Consider the following 10,657-nt stretch of genomic DNA (forward strand, 5'->3'; position numbering starts at 1 on the left):
ATCCTTTAAGCTGTATAGCACAATTGTCTGCAAAGTAGATAAAATACAGACCATAAAGTAATTAAGATACAACAAATTCAAATATAACACATTAAATCCAAACATTTAATCTTAAAACAAACTATGTATTTAAAAGGGTTTACTACCAGATATCTGTAAATGCAAATCTGTAAAAAGGTTTTTAAATTTGACTTAAAATGAAAAATAGACTCAGCAGATCTGATATCCCCAGCAGGCAGTACTTTCTTGCATCTCACTTTCTCTTTCATTTTTCTTGATTATATAAAAAAAAAAAAAAAAAAAAAAATTCTCTATTGGCGGGACAAAGCTTGCATTCAGTGAATGATAACTGCTAAATGCTATGTTTCACAGATACATCATTTTCGGCGTCAGTGATTAGTAGTGAAATCGAGTCTCAGAGCTGTTCTTACCACACCGCCAGCGTCCCCTCCCCCGTCGAGCAAATTTGTTAGCTGTAACTATAAGCACAAAGAAGCTTTAGGGACGGTTCTCACTGCTGTGGTAGTGTGTGCCAAAAGTAGAAACTTATTTTTTTACGATGCATTAAACATGATGTGTCCAGCATTGTGTATAGGGCAGCTGATGACGGAGTTCATTGGAAATAGGTCCCAGGATGCCAGGAAATATGTAAGGTGTACTCCCTCAAAGTAAAATACAGCGATATTCAGTTTCATTGCTCATCTCCCATGGCAGGCTGGAATGAGATTTTTAATGATGACGAGCCTCTGAGTGATACGAGTCCAATTCAAATAAAACGTGGGCTGGAAAAAAAAAATATTCATGTCGTTCATTTGTCTGCCAACTGGTGGTCAATACGTATCACATTTGGAAATTCATAGGCTGATCACGGCACATCACTATTCATTATACAACAGGACTATAATTATGCAACCAACTTTTCCCTCTGTTCCCGGGTGTGAGTTCCTCATGCTGTTGGACCCACATCCCGTGATTCTCTTTTCCGCAGGCTCAGAGCAAAGTGATGGGGAAGAGAGAGCAGCAAGCCATCTGATGATTCAGGGCACTGGCTGGAACCATGAGAGGGCTCCTGGTGGACGTGAGCACTGAGGGGAAGTCTTTGACCGTAAAGCAAAGGAAACCGACCTCGGCGGTCACTCCTGTTGAAAAAAGTGGTTCTATGATTTGGATGTATTAAGGACTTGAGCCAACCAGACAAAAGTATGAAATTATTGAAAGACGGGGCACCCAGCCGGTAATATCCTACTTACATAAAATAGCAGAATACTAAACCCAAGGGGGGGTCCAGCAGGTTGCAAATCAAGCCTCTGCGGAGTGTGTGTTGGTGGTTTTTTTTTTTTAAATAAGGACTGGGGAGTGACTTTACTATATTCATGCTTACTACCACACGCTACTTAGATTACACAAATGAATAAATAAATGATAAATGCGGCGTATGACAAACACTGGATTAGTAGTTTGAGAAAAGTTACTGTATCGATGTTTTTGAGAAGAAATACACTGAAGTAATTACAAGAGGCTTAAAATGTACGGTCTTGTACGAGAAATTAGTTCTTCCCAGGGGCAATCTAATAAAAACAGTTTATTGCGTCTATCATGTTTTTACATAAAAGTAGTTTAAATTATACATTAAGTGAAAATTCACCTTATCTAATTTCCTGTTATGGATAATTCATGACCAATTTCCTTTTTCAGTTTTTTTTTTGCCCCTTGTAATTTTTTCATGCAAGAGAGTCATATTAGGATGTATAGTTTCTTATCGGTCTTTATTTGACCTGCACGTCCACTCTATTTTTTGCTCATTCCTTTCTACATAAATCGAACCCCACTGCCCATCCTGTTTTATACGTGTAACTCATGATCGCTACTTTGCACTGCTGTATGTCGACACTTCCGTGGCTGGTTGTGGGCAGAAAAGTTCAGTCGATGCTGTTCGGTAACAACCCAACCGCAAAGTTGCCTATTGATGATTTGACCATTCATAGCAATACACAGGACTATTTAGTTTTTTGTCAAGACATTTAAGCCAATAAGGAGGGGATTTTTATGGAGCGATAGTATAATCTATTTCAGGCCCTCTCATCACACGGTTTAATACAATACTGCAACTTAGATCTCCTTCATAGGATAAAATGCTTGCGCTTCTATTGTGTAACTGCGATAAATGTCTAGGTTCTTTCGACTATGTACCAAAGCTCATCTGCTTTGTTCTTTACATCCCGAAAATGCACCGATGAGTTCATAGTGCTGTCTATTTCCGCCATTACTACCCATCCTTTCCCCCTGAACAACAACATAGGGGAAAGCCATTTACTGGCCACTGATGCAAAACAGGTGCTCCCGCTTGAACATTGATGATTTGCTGAGGCTTTGACCGCAAAATGCAGCCCTTAAAAGAAAAATAGACAGCATACAACAGCCATGTGAACCATCTAATACAATTGCGACTCATCCCTATTACCAGTGGAAAATAAACATTAAAAACAAAATGAACAGGGGGAAATTTGAGGAAGGCTGCACCCTTTCGCACCGGGCATGTGCGTGTGTGTGTGTTGATCGAGTCAGAGAGGATTCTAATATTTGACCCTTACCCCCGCCTCCGAGGAGAGAGACCCATCCGATTGAGGGCCCCCTCTCTCCAGGGACGGGAGGAAGGGCAGGGAAAGCAAATGCAATCTAGCGTGAGACATATTTCTCTTTTATAGGCTCAAAACTGACACAACTGGTTCCGCCCGATTTAGATAGTACTTCCGAGAGTGGCGGGAGAATACAAAATAACTCCCTCTGCCTAACTCGCGCAATGAGAGACATCCGGTAGAAAAGGTTTTGTGAAATTACCAAAAGATTAGTGCTGTGACTGGAGTTTGATCTTCTGGGTAAAGAAGAGAGAGAGAGAGTACCCTCAAATTTATGACTATAATACAACTCGCTCTTTTCATGTGGGTCTCTCCACCCAACCCCCCAACCTCTCTCTGTCTCACTCTTTTGAAATTGCTTTCATATATGGCAAGCCAGTCTAAGTCCTGTATCTGGCATCAACTGGAAGTGGAAATTGTTTTTGGAAGATTCTTTAAACACCCAGATGTTTTTTACAGTTTTGACCAGTATGTGATGCAGGAGAAATGTTCTGTACCTACCGTTATTCGGCGGTGTATACAGCATTAGGTGGTATTAGTTAGTCTGTCGAACGAAACCAAAGCATTTAGCCATGGAGCACGGGATCGCACTTTTCTGTGCTCTTCAGTTAATAGAGCATGGCTCGGTTTAAAACAGCCGGTCTAAAAGCATAGACTTTTTAACATACATCGATTTAAAAAGTTACAATTAAATTCACAGTAAAAAAATAAGAAGCATCAATAGGGACATCTAGTCGAGGGGCCAGCCGCTAAGCAGTCGAAATGGACACCAATTTTACAATTAGAGAATAACTGGCGTGTTTTTGTGAAATTGAAGTTCAGGACCTTTGGCTGATAGCGCAACATGAAATGACACGGTAAAATCTGGTTCGTACGCCGTTGCTCTTTCTTGACTTATTTCCCAGCCGATTTCAGTGGGGAAGAGACAAAACTAGTGCTGGTGACTCTACCACATCGGGTTAGGGGACATATTGATTCAGAAGAGACGAGAGTGAGCAAGTGCTTAGCAAGTGAACTGCTCAGCAGGTTCACCGTAACATAGGAGTCCGCACATTTGTTCATGTACAGCAGGGGTTTATGAAGCAGGGACTGAATAGACTTCATAAAGTGACAGTTTAATGTAGAGATTATTAATTCAGTGTATAGTTATCTTGTTAATACAAGTGTAGTTCTGGGGCAGAGATGATGCTAATACAACTGGTCATGTCTGAGCGCTGAAATACATTTATCCATTATGTGATTGAGTGTAAAGCTGTGCTTTGCCTCCATGTTGTTAAGGGCAGCTTTAGACTTTTAGATTTTTTTTTATTATTTTTTTAATTCTACAAATGAACCCCCCAACTTGCTTTTAAAAGTACAGAGAACCACCTTTTATTGGCTTTTAAACAACTTAACTGAAATTATTCCTATTACAGTTCATTGATGTCAGGCCTGTTCGTTTTTTGGCTTTTAAGTTCCTCATGCGGCGAATTAACTAGGTTATGGGCATGTGTTTAGTATATTTTGAATCTCATCACATTCTAAAATAAACATCCGTACAACACAATAAAATTACTAAGAAAAAAACGACACTGACCCTCGTTGCCAATGTTTTGTTACGAATTACTGAATGCATGAAATAAAACTATACCTCACCTCTCTTCTACAATGCCTTCATTTATCTTAGGAACTTTTCCTTACAAAACACACCCGATCCCTCTGTTCCCACCGACTAACTCCCTCCTCAGCAGCCAGCAGCCGTGTGGGATGTGTCACGATGCCACGGTGCCAGGTGCAGCTCTGTCCTCCGTTTGCTTCTTTGCCGTGATCACTGATGCCCTGCAAACGGGCAAATGATGTGCCTGGCTGAAAATCTCCAGGCTTTCCCATCCCGCCCATAAAACAATCTTTAATATATTTTCAAATTAACAACCTCTATAATCTTTTGCAGGACGAGCTTCCCACCATTCTATAACCCAGCCACCAGGAGCCCAAACCAGTTTCCCCACGTATACACAGTACGTCCCACAGCACGTGCCACATATGTACCCATGATCGACCGATCCTTTCCTCTCCTACCTACCGACTTCGCCACACACCCTGACACCCAATCTACGTCGAACCATATGTTTTCCCCCTTCCGCAACATCTCTCACACTTCCCAACCGATCAACCAGATTCTCCTGCCGTAACACCCTACCACCCATACAGTGGTACCTAAAAGCACAACTCAAGAGATAGCCTGGTTGTTTTACCGTTGCCCTCACTCTTTCCTGTTACACCTTACTGCTTTACATCTTCATGACGCTGCGTGTCGTGCACGGTCCTGCCCAAACCGCTTCGTGGGAGGAAGACAACTATGGTTAGCATAGCTTTTTTTTTTTTTTTTTTCCTGGAAAAAGGATCCAGTACGATTCACATTAATTCACCCATCGACGCACTGAAGAAAAGTGCCACCCCACCCTCCGCACTCATATGTTAATGTTACCCCTAGGCCTCTCCTCTTCACATGAGTCTCCACAGTCAATATCGTTGACAGCCAAGGGCATATTGAATCAGGCGATATGCTTACGAACAAGTTACAACATGGCTGATATACCTTGCACCTACTCGACACCAGTACCCGCCGACTCCACGTGAAAAAACCACCCACCCCAACAAAACCCAACACAACATTAACCTCCCTACTCTCGTGGTTTTCATCTTCACTATCGTCTGTTATCGAAGCCATCTGCGCAGGAGGAGTCGGTGTTGGTTGTTGTCTTTCTATGACCCACTGCCTAGCAATATTTTTATTGAGTCCCCGCTCGTCACAGGTGTAATACCTTTTCATGTAATGGACTGCACAAATCTCGTTCACTGACTATCAGCATCCACGCGTATGACATTGATTACCCGGTATAGAAACCCCGCCAGAAAACATCTCTTTAATGTCTGTGAATTATAGTGACAACCCAACCAATCGGTTCACCCCCCCCGGACTGGGTTCTAGTTCGGCTCACCCTCCAATCCAAGGTCCGGAGCATAAGTTGCACTGTTATCGTAGATGGTAGGTGGATCGGGGCTGCCACAATTCGCTGTAAACGGTTCGACCCTCAGGCAATGGCTCGAATAGCACCCGAGTCTTGATCGGCCACATATTGTATAATACCGGCGCCTTGCACATCGTGCGCCGGACCCGACCCCATCTTCAGGCCGATCCGATCGCTTCTTGTTGTACGCACTTACTATCCTCGTCGATAATGTTCTCACTTAGCCCCCCCCGAGATTTAAACCTGCTACCTGGAGAGAGCAATCTTATAGCACATAAGCGAGCGCCCTATTTGGAGCTCATTGCTGTACCCCTCACAAGGAAAAAACCTCTTATTCTTTCAAACTACCCAGTAGAGATGTCCAGATGTAGGTCTTCTGGATAGGTTCTTAGGCCAGCAGAGTAAGGCCTTTGCCTGCACCTCGTGTATAGCGCCCTTACCCACTGCTCATCAGGATTGAGGGGAACTAGTTGTATTTTGTATTTATACCAACTGGAACAGTTATAGCAAGACAGAACAAAGTGGTGCGAGAAATGTAAGTGACAAGGTGTAGGCTATGGTATTGCTCTCCGCCCACTGATGAGCCACCCACATGTGGACCACAAAACTAGAACATTAATATTGACTAATTTCCAGCATACGATAATGTGTTTATACGATCCATTTAGTTAATAGATACCAAAATGAGACTGTTTGGACTATGCTTGCTTGGTATTAGATCACGAACATGGTGGAAGACATTTCGCCCAGTGAGGAAATAAATGTATGCGGTGGCAATGCTGTCAAAACTGCGGGGTTCCATGACAATACTTACCTACAATTCAGCCAGCATTTAAACCATCTGAACTACTCTCAAAAATCAAGAAACAATCAATCCTGTAAGAAAAGTTCCAAACTGTGGTGTTAATAGTAGCTAAACAAGAAATGGGCCACATGTGGATTTGTCTCATATGTTGGACATAAAACCCCACTCTTCATAACCTCGGAAAGACCGAGCGCTTTTTATCCAGCCCAGTGGACCCACCACATGGAAATGTTTCATTGCAAATCATAAACTTTTACAATTGGAAATAACGCTTGCTTCATGTGTGGGATAGCTCCCTAATTCTCTTTTTCCACCAGCATCTCGTTCTCTTCCTTGAGCCGTTTCCATGAGGGCGTAACAGAATCAACCTCCTCTCACAGTCCTTTCTCATATTGACTCTATTACTTCATAAATCCAATCTCTCTTTGGCTCTCTTCTCTCTCTTGCATTTTCCACTCCATTCCATTTATTTCATTTGCAGTTTTAACAAGCTTGCTTACGTGCCCCAAGATCCAAGTAATTTATGGAGCCTAAGCAGTGTGGCAAAGCCCCTAGTGATCTGGAGTCCCACTGATGTGGTAAACGTGCATCCATGGCTGTCAGGAACTTGACAATGAGAGCTATAAGAGGACTGGGATAGGGGACCAGCAGGGTAAGACCAGATGCGTCAGTGTATGTGTTCATGAATAGTGGGAGACAGTGGGAGGAAACGTTGTGCTAAACGCAGAATCAAACACTGCATGAAACACAGCTTCAAATATGCATTTTGTTTTTGTTAAACACACCACATGATTGTCAAAAAAATAGCTATAGACATAGTGGTGTGACACTTCCCACTGAGGTTATGAAAGGTTTATTTATATTAAATTTATTCTAAATATGCATTGCTTGTTTCTTACATTTTTTTTTTTAAGCTGTAAATTATATTTCCTATGCATTATTCATATTACAAATAGCTGACATTCACTTTTACAAAAAAACATAAAAACAAAAAACAATTAAAAAAAAGAAATAATTAAAATCGATGTTTTAGCTTGTTTAAAAATCATAGTTTATGTGATACATTTTGCTTGTGCCAATTAAAATTTAAGGGTAGGCTTCAGTTCAACATGTTTTCCATTTCTAAATCATACTTTTGTTTACAAAAATTTTAGTGGCGAGGATATGAATTGGTTAGTTTTTGTAATATAAGGGTGTGCAAGAATTTGCATTTTGAGACTTATATTACCTAATCAAATCCTCCAGTCCTAGAGTTGAACTGTTAAGCATCTTAAAAAAGAAAAGAAGAAAAAGAGAAATGCTAGTTAGATTGGCTAACACTGGAATAATTCATTGGGTGTCATACGGTTGTTAGCTTACAGAGAGCTGGAGAAAAAAATATAGGTTGGCATCAGAGGTTTTTCAGAAAGAAGAGTAATGATGAATTAAACTAAGCAATTGTGCGCTACCGGAAGGAAAAAAGATATTAGGACTATATTTCTCTAATCACTGAGTCTTCAGAATTAATGATCGTAAAAGCTAGCAGTGTTAATATTAAAACTCCAAGAGGTTCAGTTTCTAAATTTCCTTCTCCGCTTCGGTCAAAACAATTCAAATCTTTACATTGTTTCAGGACGTCATTAAGGGTATTGTCGAAAAGGAGAAAGCAGTATGCATTTCCGGAATATTTAGCTGTAGAAAGAACTATCATTGATTATAGGCAAAATCATCAATATTACTGGGTATTTATCATGGATTCTGCCTCAGGGGACCCCAGGTAAATAAGAAATCAGAATCATACTATATTCAGACAACTGATCAATTGTGAGTGTGATTAATTTATTCAGCAGTTAATAAAAGAAGACGAAGTTCTAAACACAAAGTGTTTTGAGGAACCTTACATTCAGTCTTATATTATGGGGTTTCCACAGAGTGAAACCGAGTTAAGGGAAAAGCCCTTAATTTAAGGAAGACAACAAAAATACATAACACTACTGTGTGGTCGGGATCTGGCCACATCTGTTATTGTGGTGCTGAAATGCATTTTAAACGTACGCGGAAAAGCTGAAACTTAGAAACAAACAGAAACAATTAGCAAAGGGTTTGTTGAAATAGATTTTTCTGGGAAACAAGCTAAGAACTTTGAAAATTCATGACAGGTGGGATCTGTTGGTTTGATTACCTGACCATATATTATAGAGTAGCTGGCACGTGTATCTATTGTCAATTCGACAACAGGGTGTCTGAAAAACTTGTATAATGCATGTCACACTCTGCGGCCTCGTTGCCAAAACTCAAGCGTGATAAGGAAAAATAAAAAATAACTTGCAAACTGAAACAGCAAAAATTCTCTTCTCATTCAGGAGGTAATTTGATGCCTGGCATGTTTTATTCAGGAGTTTGCCTGCTTGGTTAGCAGAAACTGGAGGAAAGTGGCTTGGAATCCTGTAGTGAAGCAGTCAGAGTGATGCACAGTTGTTCTAGGCAGAATAATATGTCTTTCCAATACGCATTGGCTTAAAATGAAAGAAACTGTCCTTTCTTTTCCTGCTAAACAACTGAAATATCCACCGTAATTATAAACTTCTGAAATTGGTTTTGATGCTGCCAATGCAATGGTTTGTCTGTACAGCCCTCTTGAGTATAGTGGGTTACACTAGTGCATTCATCTGTCAGACCTGATGCTGAGGAGAGTAAAACTGTTGTAACTGCCAATTTGGCCAGCACTATTAAAGTTGTGGATGTCTCTTTATTCTGTTTCTTTGTTGGGCCCTTTTCCTCTTCTTTATTCCCACAGAAGCCAGAAACAGAGACTGTTTGTTTGCATATGAATTGATGTGATAAATTTGCTTCTATTGATCCCGGGTCCAGCCCCGTGTACTCTTCGTAAACAAAAAAATGTTTTAGCTTGTGCCAATACAGGGTGCGGGAATCAGTGTATTGAGGGAGGTACATGACTCAGACGGAAGCTGTGTAAAACAACAGTTGGCAGTGACGGATGCTGATGTGACCACTTGACAAGAGATCTATACCTCATGCTGCGAGAACAAACATCTCTGCTTTGGGATAAAATCAGCTGTGGGATTTACACAATTAGGTGCACATTGACAGAATAATGTAGTGGAGAAAGAGAGTTTGCAGCCAGCAAAGAAAAACAAACAAGCAAAAAACAACAAAAAAAAAAATAGTACAAAATGGAAATTTCACTACTGCATATTAATTGAAAAGCTTAATTGCTCTTCAGATTAGCAGGTTTCCCCTCACTTCAAAAAAAACGTTATGACTCTTATGTAATGGAGAGCACCCGGACAGCCCGGACACGGTTCCACTAGATACTGAAAATCTGTCGCTTTATTATTGTCTTTTAAATTGTTAAATTGCAAAATTAATGTTTGTAAATTATACTCTTAAAAATAAAGGCGAGTCATAGAAGAACCATTTTTGGTTCCCTTTAAAAGAACCTTGGGCAGTAAGCAGTTTTTTTTTTTAAAACTTTTTTTCTCTTAGTGTCAAGAATGTTTTAAGGAACTTTTAAAGATTCTGTTTCCTGTTCCTGTTTCCCCATTTGTGCAATGGAAGGTTCCATGTATGTTAAAGTTTCTTCATGGAACCTTCGTCCCAATAAGAACCTTTATTTTTAAGAGGTATGTACATTTGTTTAGCACAATGATTCACTAACTGTTTACAATCCTTGATCAAAGATCAAAGATGACTGCAAGATCAAAGCCAGAATGCGCCATAATGTTCAGAAGAACTCTCAGTGTTCAAGTAAAGTCTTCTAGCATCTCTGTGGATGTGGTTTTGGGCTGACCTCAGGAGAACAAATTACAGTACACCAGGCATGTCAGAAAAATGCTGAACTAAAACAGCTTTTGTGCGAAAAATGGTGTACATTCCTCAAGTCTGAATGATCCTCAATTACAAAAGTTTGGTGGGGGTTTTAAACTGCCAAAGGGGTCAACCATCAGTAAATACATCTAAGGCTCGCATGCTTTTTCCCACTTGGGGAAAAGATTATCTGTTTTTTAAAGACCAGATCAAATTTAAGGAAAATTCAACTCTATGTTTTTGTATTTTAGCAAAATGCAAAGTTGCTTGACCAAAACTTGACAGTCTTCCACAATAAGGCCACTTCATAAAAACTTCATTTTAAAACATGTACCTTAAAGGATTTAAATTTCAAATTGAGCAAAACCTCAGTGTTGATTTCTGATGAGCTCTTTGGG

Source organism: Cyprinus carpio, chromosome B7 (assembly GCF_018340385.1).
Source record: "Cyprinus carpio isolate SPL01 chromosome B7, ASM1834038v1, whole genome shotgun sequence".
Taxonomy (NCBI): domain Eukaryota; kingdom Metazoa; phylum Chordata; class Actinopteri; order Cypriniformes; family Cyprinidae; genus Cyprinus; species Cyprinus carpio.